The sequence below is a fragment of the Chrysemys picta genome, chromosome 3, assembly GCF_011386835.1.
Source record: "Chrysemys picta bellii isolate R12L10 chromosome 3, ASM1138683v2, whole genome shotgun sequence".
NCBI lineage: Eukaryota > Metazoa > Chordata > Testudines > Emydidae > Chrysemys > Chrysemys picta.
In genome coordinates, this window is record NC_088793.1 from 165516818 (window position 1) to 165536920 (window position 20103).

At 43.4% G+C, this 20103-nt stretch overlaps 2 protein-coding genes across 9 annotated transcripts in view; one reads left to right on the plus strand and one right to left on the minus strand.

Moving 5' to 3' along the window:
- LOC135982602 (centromere protein F-like) overlaps positions 1-20103 on the minus strand; it is a 402988-nt gene that overhangs the window by 281569 nt on the left and 101316 nt on the right. The gene's annotated exons all lie outside the window — the stretch shown is intronic.
- The window catches only part of LOC101930896 (centromere protein F), a 63672-nt gene that overhangs the window by 11340 nt on the left and 32229 nt on the right, over positions 1-20103 (plus strand). For 5 of the 8 annotated variants that reach the window (XM_065589475.1, XM_065589477.1, XM_065589469.1 and 2 more), the window contains 4 exons: positions 7490-7692; positions 14847-14972; positions 15337-15548; positions 17371-17492. The gene's annotated coding sequence lies outside the window, so the exon portion shown is untranslated. Of the gene's footprint in view, positions 1-6134; positions 6721-7489; positions 7693-14846; positions 14973-15336; positions 15549-17370; positions 17493-20103 lie in introns of those variants that run through there. The other 3 variants (XM_065589471.1, XM_065589473.1, XM_065589472.1) reach the window with 2 other exon arrangements.

Genomic DNA, 20103 nt, shown 5'->3' on the forward strand with positions numbered 1-20103 from the left:
TTCCTTAGCTCTTGTCCCCTAATGCCCCTACTCTACTTGCGCTACATTGATGACATCATCATCTGGGCCCATGGAAAAGGAGCCCTCGAGGAATTCCACCAAGATTTTAACAATTTCCATCCCACCATCCACCTCAGCCTAGACCAATCCACACAAGCGGTCCATTTCCTAGACACTACCGTGCTAATAAGCGATGGTCACATAACCACCCTATACCGGAAATCTACTGACTGCTATACTTACCTACATGCCTCCAGCTTCCATCCAGGACACACCACACGATCCATTGTCTACAGCCAAACTCTAAGATAAAACCGCATTTGCTCCAATCCCTCAGACAGAGATAAAACACCTACAAGATCTCTATCAAGCATTCTTAAAACTACAATACCCACCTGCTGAAGTGAAAAAACACATTGACAGAGCCAGAAGAGTACCCAGAAGCCACCTACTACAGGACAGGCCTAACAAAGAAAATAACAGAACGCCACTAGCAGTCACCTTTAGCCACCAACTAAAACCTCTCCAGCACATCATCAAAGATCCAAAACCTATCCTGAAAGATGATCCCTCACTCTCCCAGATCTTGGGAGACAGACCAGTCCTCGCTTATAGACAGCCTCCCAACCTGAAGCAAATACCAGCAACTGCACACCATACAACATAAACACTAACCCAGGAACCTATCCTTGCAACAAAGCCCGGTGCCAGCTCTGTCCACATATCTATTCAAGTGACACCATCATAGGACCTAACCACATCAGCCACGCCATCAGGGGCTCGTTCACCTGCACATCTACCAACGTGATATGCCATCATGTGCCAGCAATGCCCCTCTGCCATGTACATTGGACAAACTGGACAGTCTCTACGCAAAAGAATAAATGGACACAAATCTGACATCAGGAATCGTAACATTCAAAAACCAGTGGGAGAACACTTCAACCTCTCTAACCTCTCAGTGAGGGACTTGAAGGTGACAATTTTGCAACAAAAAAAACTTCAGAAACAGACTCCAAAGAGACTGCTGAACCCGAATTAATATGCAAATTAGATACAATTAACTTAGGTTTAAACAGAGACTGGGAATGGTTGGGTCATTACACTAATTGAATCTATTTCCCCATGTTAAGTTCTCCTCACATCTTCTATGGGTCATCTCGATTATCACTTCTAAGGTTTTTTCTTCTGCTGCTGATAGCTCATCTCAATTGATTGGCCTCTTACAGTTAGTATGGGTACTTCCACCTTTTCATGTTCTCTGTATGTATAAATATCTTCTGTCTGTGTGTTCCATTCTATGCATCCGAAGAAGTGAGCTGTAGCCCACGAAAGCTTATGCTGAAATAAATTTGTTAGTCTCTAAGGTGCCACAAGCACTCCTGTTCTTTTTGCGGATACAGACTAACACGGCTGCTACTCTGAAATATAATCATTGTAATTGCTTTTCATCCATGTGTCCTTTTTGTGTATAATTTTTAGTTTTGAGTCTTCTGAAATATTAAACCTTGAGTGTATATGTAATATAAAACAATTGTCTTTCATATAAGAGAAAATTTAAACCACCAAATATCACTAGAAGTAAAGTACAGATTCCAATATTTATTTGATGGTGTCGTATTGTCATCTGGAATAATATTTTTAGTGATATCTTTATTATGCCTAATTTTATATTCCTTGAGCAACCAAAATTGCCATTCAATGTGCATTTGGGGCTCTTAAAAATGTATGATTGGGCCCTATTTGTTTCTGTAACTAATTCCTTGCACTGCTAATTCTTTTAAACATACAAATCCAAACTTGAGAGAAGTCAGCAAACATTGATTACAGGAGACTTATCATTCAATAGTACACCACAGAAGAATTTTACTGCTCCTTTATCACCAAATCTCAATCACAATGGTAATTTTTTCCCCCTTTCTAATAGGCAATTGAATAAAATGTAAATTCCTTTGAAAGTACAGGTCATTCCAGAAGCATAAGAAAACAAAAGGTTTATGAAGAAAACAGCTGACCATGTGTTTGGCTTATAATTTGTTAATGTCTATAAGTTTCCAATATTTGAAAATTAATTCTCATGAGTGAGTGTGTAAGAATTTAAGTGAGCATGCTTTGTGAGACCAAGAATATGCTTTGTCTTGCTTCAGGGAAGGATACAAATGCAGACACTAATATGGACATAATATATGTGCATCCTAACTAATTAGGTTCTAAAATAAAATATTCAGGTGAGGTTTTCATTAAAAATAATTGAAATTCAGTTTTGCTGGCTGGTGAATCGGGGGCTTGAGGGATTTAGTAGTAAGTTCTCAGATTTCAAAATGCTTACCAGTGACAATGTACCATCACACAATTTGTTTGAGTTTAGGGTTGTGAAATTCAGAATCTATAATACAAAACAGAAAAATTTCATGGACGCTAAAACAAGGTATTGACAAAAACGTCAATTTGGCAACCTGCCTAACGAGTTGGAGATCAGTTCTTGTTCTCCTTTGAAAGCTGAGATTTCAGTTGCTTTCGGAAGGTGCAAAGCATTCTGGCTATGGTGTTGCTTGAGAAAGTGGCTGCTACAGTTATGTAGGAATTAAAGTGGAGAGAAGCAAGATGTGACTTTAGGCTGAGATTTTCAAATGTGTGGTGATTCTCATTATCAAGAAGTTAAGTGTCCAACTCCCACTGATTTTTCTTTTTAAGCTCCTTTGAATATCTGAATCTCAATGCCTGATACTTTAGTCATGCTACAAATAAATGTTAATGCCAGGGGAACAATGGGAAAAAATTCTTCATTCAGGTGATATTACAATATACATTTGTACCCCTGGTATTGGTCCCTCAGTCTAGTGGTTGCATTTTCATTGTGGCACTGAGTTCCAGATCTCAGTTTTCAGTCCCTGAACTATTCAGTTTTATTGGTTTTAGAAGAACTCCCCTTGAGTTGTTGTCTTTTATATATTACTAGAGATTAATGAGGGCTGTTGCTTTTATCACCCTTGTCTAATATTAGGCATAAGAAATGGAATAGGAAAGATATTATGTATGAAATGAGCCAGATTATTAGCAAATATTCATTGTCAATTTGAATATTCTAAGTTTGAAAAACTCCAAGAAAAATACAATAAAGAAGTTGAAGAAAGAAAAAGGCTGGAGGCAGAACTGAGAAATATCCAGGTTAAAGTAAATATAAATTTGAAAAGGGGTATATAGTATTTCAGCATTGTAATCTCATTTAATGTGTGAAATGGAGAAAGGTGCAGTTCTTCAAAATTAACCATATGATTTTTCAGGGAAACTGGTAAAATTAAATTTGTTCATGCCATTGAGATTAAATATTAAGAAGAGTAAGCAGTGGGTATGGTTAATTTTCTGGCAGCATTTTCCAAAAATGTAGTATTAATTAGAATACACAAAAAGGACTTTTTAAATATTTTCATGTAAATAATCACACGACTGAGAATTTCTCAATACCTACAGTTATAAAAAGGGATAGAATTTATGGGGAATGCATATGTTTTTGCATTTAAAGTCTGAAAATGACCTCTTATGTTTTCTGTTTTAAAAACAAAACAAACAAAAAAACCTAACCTACTCAAGTTGGGCATAGTTCGGTTTTACCACCTTAAGAATATACTAGTTCAGCATGCTTAAATCCTTTTTTAGTAAATTTGTATAGAAAACCTACAAACAAAATCCCACTAAAGTCAGGGATTAAATTCTTGTTAATTTTCGGGGAGCAGTATTGGGGCCCTTAGTGCTTTAGTCACAAACTCTATTAAAATGTTAGATATATTGGAAAACCAAGTTCAGTAAGTACCAATAGCAGCTTCCTTGTATTTTTAGAACGTAAGAACGGCCATACTGGATCAGACCAATGATCCATCTAGCCCATTATCCTTCTGGATGGTGCCAGATGCTTCAGAGAGAATGAACAGAACAGGGCAATTTATTGAGTGACCCATCCCCTGTTATCTAGTCCCAGCTTCTGGCAGTCAGAGGTTTACGGACACAGAGATTGTCTAGTGAAAGAAAAATATCTGATATTAGAACCAAAACATGTTTTTTGAGTCCAGGTATTTTGTAAAAATAAGTGCAAATAAATGAATCTCTCGTGTGTGGAATGATTTATATGTAGAATTGTTGCTAATGTGATCACCACACATTTGGAGATGACTAGAGCCATATAATGGGTCAAGACTCACCACTGCAACACCTCCTGCTGTCCTCCTGGGAATTGGCTCTTTCACAGCCTTGGCATGCTCTCTGCAGGCCCCTGTCTCACCCAGACCCCGGTGCCCTATTCCACTGGGGTTCTGCCCCTTGCAGTACCTTCACAGTCTTGGTGGATCTCCCCGCCCCAGGGAACCCCCACCTCCCTATCTCCACCTTGCCTCAGTCTTGGCTACTGCCAGTCCCCATCTAGCCCCCATTCACTGGGGCAGACTGCAGTATGATTGCCACTCATCACTGGCAAGGAGGGTTTGGGCCTGCTACCTCTGCCTACCCATGGACTGCCCTCTGCAACCCCAGTACCTTTTGGCCTTGCACTAGGCCAGCAGCCTGGGGAGTTTCCAGGCCAGAGCTCCCCAGCGCCTCTTGGTTTCCCCCAGTCCTGCTCCACCTTAGGTACCCAGGTACATGCCCGAGCAGCCAGGCCCTTCTCTCTCTAAGGGCAGAGAGAGAGAGTCTTAAGGCATCTGTCTCACAGCCCTTTTATAAGGGCCAGCTGTGTTCTGTTTGGGGCGTGGCCCCAGCTGAGGCTGCTTCCCCAATCACAGCTCATTCCCCCCTCTTCCCCCTCCCCCGCCCCACTGTTCTAAGCCCTTTAAGGCGGGAGCAGGGCAACCACCCCGCTACAAGCCCTTAGTCTAAAATGTAGCTATATTTGTCCACAGAACACAAATGAGGATCTAATTTACCGTAAGTCTAGAACTAAGTACATAAATGAATGTTGTGCATGTCAAGAGCTAGCTCTACAAAATTGATCTGATCATGAGGAATGTGGTGGGAAGGTACCTCAATGTTAATTGATAAGATGCTTCTCTTAAAAAACAAAACAAAAAACTTCATATACTAAATCTAAGGAACCACAAGTCAAACTTCTTGTCATTGAGATGCTGGCCAGCTTAGATATATTTGAACTGAACCCTATTCAGCTGCCTGTGATGTTAATCGGCAAAGTATTCCAGTCAGTTGACTGTTGGGGGTGTAAAAGCAGAGTGGTGTGAATCGTATAGTCCTTTGCGCTGATGAATGATGTGTGTCGCTGACTCTGTTATCAAAAATTGTCACTGACAGCTTGACCTATTGCCCTACCTTATTTTTACCATACAGTAGTGAATGAATTCTCTTATAAATTGTCAGCTGTGCAAAGGTAGATATGCTTTCCCCCCCTCTTTTTAAATAGAAAATAAATCATTCTCATCCTCAAAGTACTAAGAGTCACAGAAAGATTGCTCGGCATCAGGCTTCTTCATCAGTGTTCTCGTGGCAACAAGAAAAGACACCAAGCTGTCCTTCATCCAGCAGTCAAGAAACCCCTTTAAAGAGGGGTTTTACTTCAGCCCATTTTCCATGGGAACAAGAAGCACCTCCTAGCCACAGTGGCTTAAGATCAAAGAAGACAGATTTCAACAACAGTTTTTCTGACAATTGTGGTAATTCTTCTGTCATCGAGCAGTTAAAAACACAGAGCCAAGGTATCTTGCAAGTATAGTTATGACTTTATATCTATTTTATAAATAAGGTCTTTTTTTTAAAGATAATTAAAACCTGTGTTTAAGGACTTCACTGAAGACTGTTTTATGTATAAAATGGGGGTAAAATACCTACTCAACTTGTAAGACTTTTTGAGATCTCTGGGTAAAAAACACCATATACATGTTTATTAATTATTTTATTGATTTATAAAGTTTTTCCAGTATGAAAAAATTAACTGAGTTAAGAAATTGACTTGTTTTATTGTGTTCTTGAATGTAATTCTTTGGAAGATTTCTGTCGAGTAATCTGTTCTATCAAGAAGTCATTTTTCATAGAGATCCTTGCCTGATTAAACTAAAACCGTAGTAGAATGGAACTTCTTCATCTGACAAGTCTTTTTTCCCCCCCCACTCCCCGTTTCTTTCTCTCCAGCTCCGGCTCTATTAGAGAGCTTACAGCTGCATCGGTGCAGCTGTGCTGCTGTAAGCTCTGTAGTGTAGCCACTCTAAGTCGGTGGGATAGAGGTCTCCCGTCGGCTTAATTACTCCAGGTCCCGCAAGTGGCGGTAGCTATGTCGGTGGGAGAAGCGCTCCTGCTGACATACTGCTGTCCACACTGGCGCATAAGTCTGTGCAAGTTATGTCGCTCAGGTGGGTGGCTAATTCACACCGCTGAACAACATAATGTATGTCGACTTAAACTGTAGTAGCCATAGTCTCAGTGCAGCTGTGCAGGATATCCACTTGGAAGTCTTTGTAGACATTTAATAAACACTATAGGATGAACTTTATCTTCAGCAGATAAGGTGACAGGTGACTTAGGGTCATTTCATGTCTTGTGCTCTGTCATTCTATCTTTGGTCTTTAGATTTTCTGAAGTTTGAGCTTTGGAAGACTGAAGGGTTTTTTTGGGAGGATGGGGCATGGAGAAGGGTCAGTGACCAAAAAAAGGAAAATTCTCAACTGCTATTGCTTGCCATCTGTTTGTTTGCAGCTAGAGTATCAGTCCTCATGAAAGAATGATGAGGTAATTTATTTCACGTGCTAATAATCTGAAATTGCTGACTACTGTTCTTCATGTACAAAATTCCATTGAAGTGCGTGGAAAAGATTCTGAGCCTCCCCAAACACACACACGTGTATCATGACAAAAGCGGTTTTTATTTGTAGATACGCAATGTTTTAGTGATGTGAAAAAGACCATAGATTGTATTTACTAAAGGCCCCTTGCAAAAAGTGAGACATGTATTGAATAAGATAAATTAACTCTATTTGGTTAAATTGGGCCCCAAAAATATGTTTGTAATAGCTTTTCTTAAGAAGCAGCTTTTTCATAACTTAAGACCAAATAGAAATGTTTCAATAACTTTTTAGAAAATTCCAGTGGAGGTAGTTCTTAAAAACAAAGAGCCTCTGCAAAATTGGTGGCCTAAACACTGCAACATTGTGCATAAGAATCAGAAAATGAAGCTAGTAAAAAACCAAGTGAAACTGATGTACAGTCACTATCCAAGCTCAAAAAATAAACATAAATTGTGCCAACTAGACTTTTAAAGGCCTTTCAATTTTCCTGATATGATAATAGATTTTAATTTTTTTATATTGCTATAAATTTAACCTGATAAGCAGTTTTTAAATAGTTTTTATTTTTTATTTGCATTTGATAGGTGCCTAAAGTCTTATGCAGTGCACAGAATATGTCTAATTAGAACGTGTAGGCTGCTTTAAAGTACTAGTACAGTAAATACCTTTTTAAGTAGAAGGCATCATATTAATCCTTTTTCTTTTAAATTAAGAATTAAGCTCCAGAGTTCAAGAACTGGAACATCTGCTACAAGATCAAGAAAAAGAAAAGAAATTCCATATGAACAAACTTCAAGAAATTCAACTCCAGCTGGAGAAAACAAAACTGGAATTCACAGAAAAAGATTCTGTTTTGCACAAAATTAGAAATGAATTGAATAGAATGACAGCACAACATGATCAAGCTACTGCCCAGGTACCATGTTGCATCAGGCCTCTTCTGGCTGCTTTTATAATGATTGTTAGCAGTAGTGTGTGTCAAACATTCAGTCATATTTACAAGATTCAAGATACTTGAATAATGTTTCTTAGAACTTCCTGAGTATAATAAATTGAAAGTATGTATTATGTTTGACAGCCTAAAGTTCTTAATTAGCTTATCATTTTCTGCAAGGTTCCAAGCACTTCTTAGCAGGTACTTAGCATCTTGCAGCCTCATGTCTTTGGGCATTATTCACTGTAGATCTGGAACATCTTCTCCAGTAAGTAGGGCCCTACCAAATTCACAGGCGTGAAAAATGCATCACGGACTGTGAAATCTGGTCTTATTTGTACTTTTACCCTATTCGATACAGATTTCACTGGGGAGACCAGTGTTTCTCAAATTGGGGGTCCTTAATTCTGCGCTGCCTTCAGAGCTGGCCGGCCGGAGAGAAGTGCCTGTTGGTCAGGCACCCAGTTCTGAAGGCAGCGCCCCGCCGGCAGCAGCGCAAAAGTAAGGGTGGCAGTACCATACCATGGCATCCTTACTTCTGTGCTGCTGCTGATGGTAGCTCTGCCTTCAGAGCTGGGCTCCCGGCCACCCATCTCTGATGGCAGTGCCGCCACCAGCAGCAGCACAGTGGAAAGGGTAGCAGCACTGCAACCCGCCCCACAATAACCTTGCAACACCCCTTACTCTCCCCCCCAAACTCCTTTTTGGATCAGGACCCCTACAATTACAACACTGTGAAATTTCAGATTGAAATAGCTGAAATCATGTAATGTATGATTTTTAAAATCCTATGACCATGAAATTGAACAAAATGGACTGTGGGGCCCTACCAATAAGGTTGCATAGAGCAAGAATGACACCTGGTGGCCAATTATGACCTTAAAGGGACACTGTCTCTAGTTAGCCTTAGTAGTACAGTTCTTCTAATAGCTGAATAGTTTCTCCAGTTAGTCGTCTGGGCTCGGAGCATGCCCCATGCCCCAGATTGCAAGTCGTGTGACTCCTGTCGCAGTTCTATGCCAAGAAGTGACCTGCACACTCAGTGTCACCACTGCTTGGGCGAGACCCATGTAAGTGAACGCTGTAGGATCTGTAGATCATTCAAGCCATGGATTAAGAAGGAGAGGGACATTAGGCTTCGCGCTCTCCTAATGGAATCGGCGCTGGACCTGGCACTGGCACGCCGAACAGACTCGGCGCCTGGCACCGCGTCTTCGGTACAGAGTGAAGTCCCCGGCACCACTCCCCCTCCAAGAAGCAGGGGAAGACTCAGCGACGCCGAGAGAAGGATAAGGATGAGGCCAGACCCGAGCTGGGCAGCTCGCGATTCCCCTGGGGACCCAGGCCTCCGGCTCGCATTGAGCGGAGCAGCCCAGTCCCGTCCGCGCATGCCTCCCCTGTGGTGAGAATGCCGTCGACACCGGCGGCTGCACAGGCCACGTGTGACATCTTAGCCCTCCCGGTACCTGGGGCGCCGCCTGAGACGGGCCCCCAGTCTTGAGGGAAGCCGCCACAGGGAGCACAACAGCCCTCCCTGACGTGGCACAGTCCCCGCTCTGAGGACCGCTCGACCCCTCGCTCGACCCCTCGCTCAACGCAGTCTTCCCACAGCTCACGCCAGCCCCCTACTCCACTCAGGCTGACCAGCTCGCTGCTCGCGAGGGAGCCTCGGGCCTCCTCCACACCCCGCGATCAGAGACAGAAGCACCGGGATAAGCGGTGCCGACGCTCTTCTTTGCGTCGCAGCTACCGGAGCCGATCTAGACGCCACCGTCGTCGACACTCTGATTCGAGTTCCCACTCCACAAGATATCGCACTCGGAACTCCTCTTGAGATTCACCTGCACCGAAGCATCATAGCTCCAGCCGCTGGGGCGAGTACAGGAGCAGCTACTCGAACGGGTCCCGATCCTCGTTGTTGAGGTCCCAGTCACGTGGACGGCACCGTCACAGACACTGTCGCTCTCACCGCTCCTATGGTACTGTGCAGTCGATGGTGACCTCAGCATCGGCAGCCAGCCGTCAAGCGAGAGGTCAAGCGGTCCTCGGAGCGGGGACTGTGCCCTGACAGCGTGGTTGCTCCATGGTTAGATGCCAAGGAGGGGAGGTGTTCGGAGAACATCAAACAAGTTCTGTTGGAAAGTAGAAAGCCGTCCACACTACGGACGTACCTAGCTAAATGGTCCAGATTCTCTAGGTGCGGGGGGGAGAGTGGGGAACCTCCCCATCGTCTGCATTGCTCCAACTCATTCTCGATTACCTCCTGTCCCTTGGGACCCAAGGGCTAGCTCCCACCTCTGTCAGGGTGCATTTGGCGGCAATATCGGCCTTCCCTCCACCCGGTACAGGGCCACTCAGTCTTTTCCCACCATATGACCTCCCGCTTTTTAAAGGACCTGGATCGTTCATTCCCGTATGCCAGGCCCCCTGTCCTGCAATGGGATCTAAACCTAGTGTTATCCTGCCTCACGGGTCCTCGCTTTGAAGCCTTGGCCACGTGTTCCTGGTCCCACCTGTCATGGAAGGTAGCATTCCTGGTTGCTATCATATCAGCCTGTCGTATCTTCGAGCTTAGGGCCTTGATCTCAGAACCCCCGTATATGGTCTTCCACAAGGATAAGGTCCAGCTTCGCCCACACCCTGCTTTTCTCCTGAAGGTGGTCTCCGCCTTCCATATGGATCAGGACATTTTCCTACCGGTACTCTGTCCTAAACCCCATTCCTCCAATGAGGAACGCTGCCTACACACTCTAGATGTGCGTAGGGCGCTGGCCTTTTACCTGGACCGAACCAGGCCGTTCAGGAAATCCTCGCAGCTGTTCGTTGCGTCGGCCGAATGTATGAGGGGACAACCAATTTCCACTCAGCGCCTTTCCCGCTGGATCACTTCATGCATACGCACGTGTTATGATCTGGCAGGGGTTCCCCCGCCCCCTATCGTTAAGGTGCATTCTACGAGAGCTCAGGCCTCGTCGGCCACCTATGTAACTCACGTCCCTATCCAGGACATATGTAGAGCTGCCACGTGGTCCTCTGTCCACACCTTTTCTTCACATTATGCAATCGTCTCCCAAACATGAGATAACGTCGGGTTTGGTAGGGCAGTACTCCGTCCCGGAAACCCTTAAACTCCTATCCACCTCCATCAGATATAGCTTGGAGTCACCTACTGTGGAATACACATGAGCAATCACTCAAAGAAGAAAGGACAGTTATCTGTTCCGTAACTGGCGTTCTTCGAGATGTGTTGCTCAGGTGTATTCCACATCCTGCCCTCCTTCCCCTCTGTCGGAGTTGTCCGGCAAGAAGGAACTGAGGGTGGGGGGAGTGCGCAGCTCCCCTTATAGCGCGATATAGAGATGCCACTCCAGGGGTCGCAGTGGCCCTTCCCCCGTACGGGTATTGCTAAGGGAAAAACTTCCAGCACCAGGTGGCGAGCACGCACACCTACTGTGGAATACACCTGAGCAACACATCTCGAAGAATGCCACTTACGGAACAGGTAATTGTCCTTTCCTCTCATGCCTCCTGGCTTCGAGATGAACATGGGCAGTAAGCAGTGTTAACAAAATAGCTGGCTCTTTTCAAATTTGTGCATAGCATAGATAGGGATAGTTGTTGCCCATTGGCATTTTGGTTTTTCTTAGGAATAGGTTTCATTTTTTAACCAGAATAGCTATTTCTTTCTGGTACCAGAATGGCTTCTTCTAAGATCCCTGGATTTACATACTGTCCATCAAACAAGGGCACTATACCGTTTAATGTTTAGCATTTCAAATATTTATTTTGTTTGGGGGAATCACATATCCCTGGAAAATGTACTGTTTGCAAGTCCTTCACTTGTAGGACCTGCAAATCTAGAGAAGCCCTGCTCCAGATGCACTTAATGGGTAAAGCAATGAGACTAGCTTCAGGCCCTGTGTCATATAACCATCCTGTAAATGTCTTCTCTGCTCCTTAGAGTGCTAGTACTGGGTCCCTAACTTCCTGGGCCTCATCAGCAACATCCTGTTTCAAAATCTGGCATGTTGGACAAGAAGCTTTCTGTGAAAAATGTACAGGGTATGGAGTAGTCCAGAGATGATCCCAGACTAAGATCTCCTCGAAGAGAAGTGTGGAGAAATCCAAGCTTTTATGCAGACCCAAGTTATGCTATCTTATGTCCAGACAAAGTGTCTTTAGGACATATTCTGTGTTCCTACTGACAATTGTCACAGACTTAAATCTAAACCAGGATTCATCTGCCTATATTTTTCTTTGAACCACCCGCTTCTAACACTGATTCTATACTCCATATGTCGAATATCAGATGCACTTTGGCATGTTAATTTGCAAAGGATGAAACCTTTTAGATTTTTGTCTAGTTAGGTGCATATATGACTGTGTGAGGGCCTGTTTAATAAGTTGTTAATATGAATTCTCCTGCTTCATTGAGCATTTATTCTACCAGAGCTCAGGCATAATCGCTGATATATTTCTATGTGGAAATATGTAAAGCAGCTACCTGGGGATCTAGTCACCTGCTTATGACAGATTACACTATCACTAGGGTTACCATCCGTCCGGGTTTCCCCGGACATGTCCGGCTTTTTTAGCTTTAAATGGCCGTCCAGGGGGGATTTCTAATAAGGTAGAAATGTCCGGGATTTCCCCCTTCCCCGCATGCAGAGTGCGGTGTGGCTGATTGGACGGCTGTGCCTGATTGAAAGCCGCTCGCAGCCACTGGGGCCTCTAGCAGCCAGAGTCACTCCCTCCTCCCCCGCAGAGCAGCGCCTTATTTGTTTGGCTGCACGTAGAGCCCTCAGTTCTCCCTCGGCCTGTGGGGGGGGCAGGCAAGGGACGGAACGGGGGGTTAGATTGGTCGGGGGTTCTGGGGGGGGCTGTCAGGAGAAGGGGGTGTAGAGAGCAGTTGGGGCAGGCAAGGGTTAGATTGGTCGGGGGTTCTGGGGGGAGCTGTCAGGAGAAGGGGGTGTAGAGAGCGGTTGGGGCAAGCAGGGGACAGGGAACGGAGGGGTTAGATTGGTCGGGGGTTCTGGGGGGGGCTGTCAGGAGAAGAGGGAGTAGAGAGCGGTTGGGGCAGGCAAGGGACGGAACGGGGGGTTAGATTGGTCGGGGATTCTGGGGGGGGGCTGTCAGGAGAAGGGGGTGTAGAGAGCGGTTGGGGCAGGTAAGGGAACGGGGGGGTTAAATTGGTCAGGGGTTCGGGGGGGCTGTCAGGAGAAGGGGGTGTAGAGAGCAGTTGGGGCAGTCAGGGGACAGGGAGCAGGGAGACTTAAATAGGGGGTGGAGTCCTGGGGGCAGTTAGGGTCGGGGGGGACAGGTAAGGGTATTCTGAGGGGGACGGGAAGTGGGAGGGCTAGGGAGGCACCCCATGTCTCTTTTTTGATTGTTGAAATATGGTAACCCTACTATCACTGACCCCTTCAGATAAGATTCTATGATTCGAAAAGGTGTGTAATAATCGCTGTTCTCTTTAGGCAGAGGTGGGTAAACTACTGTCCGCGGGCCACATCCGGCCCGCGGGACCCTCCTGCCCGGCCCCTGAGCTCCTGGTCTGAGAGGCTTGCCCTCAGCCCCTTCCCTGTTGTTTCCTTCCCCCGCAGCCTCAGCTCACTGTGCCACCGGCGCAATGCTCTGGGCGGTGGGGCTCCGAGCTCTTGCCTGGCAGCACAGCTGCAGAGCCCAGCCTGACCCGGTGCTCTAGGCAGCATGGCTTGTAGCGCTGCCAGCCACCCGTGCTCCAGGCAGCGCGGTAAGGGGGCAGGGAGCGGGGGGGGGGGTTGGATAGAGGGCAGGGGAGTTCACGGTGGTCAGGTATGTGGATAGGGGTCGGGATGGTCAGAGGGAAGGGAACGGGGGATTGAATGGGGGCAGGGGTCCCGGGGGAGGCAGTCAGGAAGGAGAGAGGGGGTTGGATATGGAAGCCGGGGGACAGTCGGGGCAGGGGTTCCAGGGGCGGTTAGGGAGAAGGGGTGGTTGGATGGGGCAGGAGTCCCGGGGGGGCAGTCAGGAATGGGGCGGGAGGGGTCGGTCAGCGGTCTGGGGGCGGGAGGGGGACAGGGAGGGGTGGATGGGGCAGGGGTCCCTGGGGGGCCGACAGGGAACAGAGGGGGTTGGATGGGATAGGAGTCCCGGGGGGGCCATCAGGGGGTGAGAAGCAGGGGGGGTTGGATAGGTTGTTCGTTTTCTACTTTAAAAGCATCCAGCCATGAAGATGATTTAAATCTTATCAGCGGTTCACTTTTTTTGTTACCTTTAAGAATAGTTACTTGCCTTAAAGAAAAGATTTCAGAAAATAAAATGTGTCCTGTAGAGAGAAAAACAGTTATTCTGCTATGGCAGCTTTCTGTTAAATTGGTTGTAAGTCTCCCTAAAGTTCTGTGAACATAACAAAACTGTAAGAGGCAAAGGAGCAGTAGCATTACAAATGTAGCATTGTGTACTGAGAAAATGTGCTTTGGGAACTTTCAGACTTATATCTGCAGATTGTTTTCACAATAGAAATTACACTGGGAATTTATTAAATGGGGTTTCAGTGTACTCTGGTTCTTTATAAACCACCAAAATTACAAGCAATATATTATTTTAATAAAATGACAGATAAAAAACAAACACTTCTAATAGGAGAATTTCCTCTAGAAAGGAAATTCTTAGCATATTGATGTTCAGGTTAAAATTTCAGTCTAACCTACTTTAAACAATGAACATTGTTCTGTTCAAAATAGTTGCTTGACTAAAATAGTTCAATTTTTTTTCTGTTGAATCAATGTGCTGATTGACTGTAAATTGAAAGTTGCATTGAATTTATCTCCTGTGCCTAAACACTTCTAGTGTTTTAGTTTTTGCTGCTCACTTATTGAAACTTAGCACACACTTGTACTATGGCCAAGTGTAATCTGTTATCAGTTTGGTATGGGATACCTGTGCGGGGATACCACTGCGTCATGGAAGACTGTAAGCAGTTTTGGGGCAGACACCATGATTTCCTCGTATGTATGTGGTTTTTGTTTTTGTTTTTTTACAGTGCCTCCTAAAGTGGGGTTTCAATCCTGATTGCGGGGGCGGGATTGCTATTGTAGTACAAATAATAAATATTCCCCTTACATCACTGTGATTTATGATTAAACTTTTTGTAGTATGAAATGGCGGAGCAAAAGATGAAAGAACTGTCAGAAGAACTAAATTGTCGAAGACCAAATGCTGAAAGTGCTCGTCGCTCATTAGAATAGAAAGTTAAAAAAAAGGAAAAGGAATACCAAAAGGTAAGGCAAGACCCATTTTTTTCACAAGTTTAAAGTTGCCTCCAGACTGCTATTAACAGAGTGAACAAGTTGTTCATTGAGTATTTGTCCGTGTAGATCCCACTCTAGGTGCATATGTACCTCAGGCACGCAAGACTGGATTCTTCTTTGAGTGCTTGCTCATGTTGATTCCATGTTTGTGTGCATGCCCACATGCACGGCTGTCAGAAATTTTCCCCCTAGTGGTATCCCTAGGGTTGGCTCTGGCAATCTCTGGAGCCCTGTGCTTATGCGCCGGTATATTGGGCCCTTCTGGCCCCACGCCCTCTCAGGTTCTTCTTTCCACCAGAGACAGTTGTTGGAACGCTCAACTCTCTCTCCTTAGTTCCCAGGCAGAGAGCCTGTGAAGAGGACCGGTGACAATTTTCCAGAACTCCAAGGCAGAAGACCTTGGGGGAAGAGATTTACAAGGAACTGGAAACTGTGCAGTGATAAACCTCCATTGATGGACCTGCAGGATGCAGAAATCCCAGCTAGGAGAGGGGTTGGACTACAAGGATGGGCATGCTCTGATAAAGACCTGGGAAAACTTATGAGGTATTATAAAGTGAAAGGAATAATTGAGGCTGGTAAAGGTATGTTTGAGTGTTGTGTTATGATGATAAACCAAACTGGAAGAGAGCACTACTGTAAAACTCCACATGTGATAGCTGGTTTGATGCAAGATTGAAGGTAAACTTAGATAGCAGATGGGCCCCAAGGCAGTCTGGGGGTAATGCCCTGGAACCGTTCCCTTTAGACTTGTTCGGATTTGAGCACTGCTTCTTTTTTACCCACACTCTCTAATAGAAAACTGCTTTTTTATTTATGATATACGTGGTCTATACTGACTTAATTAATACAGAGGTTCTAAATTTGTCCACGATAGCTGTCCGGCATAGCTATGTGTCATCCTAGCTGTGTGAGCACATTAATCAAACATTTTCTACAGAGGTGGTTAGTATTTTCTCTACACATACTCTTCTTTCCATGTTTACTCTCGAAACACTCGATTCGTACTGAAACTTGGATGTCTATAGGTTTTTATCCAGAAAAGCATACTCCTTTCTAGAATGGAACTAGATTATTTCATTCTCATTTTTTTCTCTCTTGATGTTGGTAATACATTTACTTCCTCTTTAATTTGGAGTACTATAGAGCTATTATGACAGATATAAAACAGATTACAAAGGTTGAAAACCAGTTAGAATTTGGTGGTGTTACAGATACGATCTTGTTAACTTCCTGGTTTAGATAGCAGTATAAAGTCAGGTGATAAATTTAAGATTGAGGATAGCACTACACTAATTTCCCTTCCCCCTGAAGACTGTAGTTATGGAGACAGAGGTGCAAGCTGAATGTCTTTGTTGGTCCATAAATACGGGGAACTAAGGTGTACAAATATTGGCTTTTAAGAACATGTAGCCTATTCCTTGGATATACAGTAAGTGGAAAAGATAGAGTAACTTGTCAATCTCTTGGTATTTGGATTGTACAGAATTGAGTCTTGTTTGGTATTGATCCTTTCTGTTTGTTGGCTGTTCAATGGCATATTTGGTGATAGCTGATCATCAGTCCAACACCTAAATGTTACCTCTCAAATGAGCAGTTGAGGACTGGAGGACAGCAGCTCCCATTGGCCTGGAGCAGCAAACCGCGGCCAATGGGAGCCGCGATCGGCTGGACCTGCGGATCTGGCAGGTAAACAAACCGGCCCGGCCCGCCAGGAACTTTCCCTACACAAGCAGCGTCCCAAGTTTGGGAAACACTGTTCTAAACCTAATAGGTGCTTGCTTTGACAAAGTATGTTACTTTAAAAAAATTGAGAGCAAGTGTTAAATCTGCTGCCCTTATGATTGAACTTAAAAGAAAGCACTGGTTAGGATTCCCAATGATTAAGACTGTACTATAAATATTGCTTAAATTATGAATATATTTATACATTATATATATATATATATACTTGAAAATGTGCCTGAAAATATTTTTCATATCCTTGCCCAGTCTTGAGTTAAAGATTTGTGTTACCTTAACCTGTAAAGTTTTTGGTATGATACAGAATCTAGAACCCAGGACTGGACAGTGAAAGGAGGATGGATTTGTCAGATATCTGGACTATTTTTAATTGCACTTTTTTAAAGCCATCATGCTGAGTTTCAAGGTTTAGGGTCAAATTCTGCTCTTAGTTATACAACACAGAAGTCAACAGTTACTCCAGACTTTTCTTTCTGTAAGAGGAAGCAGAAGATAGCTTATTCTTTTTGCTTTGTTTTATAACGTATCTTCGGAGCTCATCATTTAAAGGGACATCAGGAATTTTTATTTTTTTAAAATAGATTAAATATGACTATAAATAAAATGTGATGTGTTTTCCTCATAGGCAATAGCAGTGAAACACCATTTGGAAAATGACTCCAGTGAGCTTAAAGAGAAGCTGTGCAGAGCAGAACAGGCTTTACTAGGAAACCAGTCAAAGGAAAATGAGTTGAGGAGAAACTTGAGGTAAAAAAATCAGAGGGGCAATTGGAACTCTGCAAGCTGTATGTTGGAGAATAATGTTTTTCCACCAGAAGTTGTTTTGATACTGTCTTATTCTGGCTGTACTTTTTTGGACCATCTTAAAAGACCTATAGCTGTAATACAAAATAAGGCCCTGATCTTGCAGTTTTTGCATTTGATTCCATGTGGACTGACCCCATGCGCAAAATTGCTTGTACGGTGAGGGTTTAAAAAAATTGTTTTGCACCAGCATACTACAGATAGGGTTACAGTTCACATGGAATTATTTGTCTAATCTAATTATGTCATATGGTTCAAGAGACTCTTTGTTTAGTCCTAAAAATAAAATATATTAAATATCTGTTTGAGTTCATTTGGAAATTCTAGAATCATTAGCTGCTTCTTAAGTATAAGTGTGTCTTGCCTAATTCCAAGATTTCATGGTGGAATGAGTACTTTTTTGGTCACACGCAAGAGAAAATCCCCAAAATGATTTGTATAAATAAAGAATCACTGGGAAGTACTGGCAAACTGTGCCTCTTAGTATTCACATGGGTAAGTCTCCTCCTCCAGTATAATGTTCCATTACCTGTCTTTTTAGTTATATTTGCTTTGTTAACAACCAAAACAAGTACATTTTTACTTTTGCAAGCACTATAGATCAGCATTATCAACAACATTCTAGCTATGAAGCCAGATCCTGACTTGGCATATATCAGCATAGCTCCATTGAAATCAATAAAGTTATTCCGATTTACACTAGAAGGATATGGCTGTAAGTTTTGATTTTAAAAAACCTTGATTGTTCATTACAAGATTTTTCCTTTAATTTGTCGGTAGAAGGAAAATGAGAGCTCAGAATAGTCATAGAAGCAACATCGGAGATTTTTTTTTAAGTTCCTATATTGTGCCAATTGTTGTTGTATCTGAATGCTTTCCAGAGTTAAGAATAATTAAGGTGACTAGCATCTGTCATTTGAGGTTTCTATTTCTCCCATATCCGCACAACAGTGGTTTTCAACCTGTTGTCCACAGACCCCTGAGAGTTCGCAGACTGTCTAAGGGGTCCTCAAAAGGTTGTCGTTACAATGGAACAGTGGCTTTCAACCTGTGGTCCGTGGACCACTGGGGGTCCACAGACTATGTCTAAGATTTCCAAAGGGGCTGCACCTCCATTTGAAATTTTCTATGGTCTGCAAATGGAAAAGAGGTTGAAAACCACTGTCCTAGAGGGTAAAGGGTGTGTGTGTCTGGGGAGGTGTAAATATGAAAAATGGTGATGTTAGTTATCATTTTGCAGGAGTGAATTTCATAGTATTGGGCCAGCTCCTGAAAAGGCCCTGTCTTCTGCATCTGCTAGTTTTACTTCTGATTGTAGACAGTTGTTCCTGAGGAACACAGCCACTGAAGTCTAAGCAAGTAAGATGGTATTTTGGGTCCATGTTCTTTATAGCTTTGAAAATAAAGAGTGAGATTTGATTCAGTGTTCTGTTGTGAGTGAAACATAGGACTGATGTACTCAGGTGAACCTGTATTACTAAGGAGGTGTACTGCTGTGTTCTGTAACTGTTGCAGAATTTTCAGGGCTGATGCATTCAATTCCAAATACATTGGATTTTATTTATTCAATCAGGAGTTAATGATGGCCTGTGTGATTGAGGCCAAATTGTAATTGCAAATGATGGGATGTAGCCTTACCAGATTAAGGTGGGAGAATGCCTTTCTTGCAAATAGTTTTGTGAAAGTCCAGAATCAGAGCATGGGATTTTTTTGCAGCTATGTTAGGTTGTTGGTTCCAGGTTTTTGTTGAATGCTTCTTAATCAGAGCCACTTGTGCTGAGTCACAGCAAGAGGGAAGGGCTTTTCAGCCATTTAAACCCCTTGAATTTCATTGGTATTTTAAACACAGGAAGCTGACAATTTATACAGCTTTGAGACATTTGTCAGACATCAGCATTGTCTGAAAATTTTGTCTCTTGACACCTGTGTGTTTTAGAATGATTGATAGCTGTGTGTGTGTGTGTGTGTGTGTGTGTTTGTGTTTCGATATAACAGTTGGATATTTTGGACTAGAAGGTTGTGAGACAAAAGGAAAATAACTAGAGGCAGCAACGGTTTTATTTATGTTCTTTGGGTGACTTGTTTAAATAGCTGAAAATACAGACCTGCTGTGCCAGCAAGGTTTTAATTTGTTTTCCATCCAGACCCTCCCTTTTCTTGAATTTGGCTTCTGTGCACTGGTGCCCATCTGCTCGTAGTAAGTAGATGAATAAGTGATGGCTTGCTTCCAGTAGAGTCCCACCAGTGCCATGCCATCTGTTATCCAGCAATGCAGGAGTTTGGGTAGAAGGAGTTAGTTTTTTAGAAATAATTTTATTTAAGTTCCCAGGTAGGACATAGTTGTATGGGGTATTTTAACTTTTCTTAACTTATTTGGAAAAAAGAGGCTTAGAAAACATACTATCCTGAACCCCCAGGTATTACTGACTAATAATACTTTACATCTAATGCTATCTTGCTAACAAGAGCAACTTCATATATTTGAATCATCCACACTGAGGGTACGTCTATACTTACCTCCAGGTTTGGCGGTAAGCAATCGATCTTCTGGGAT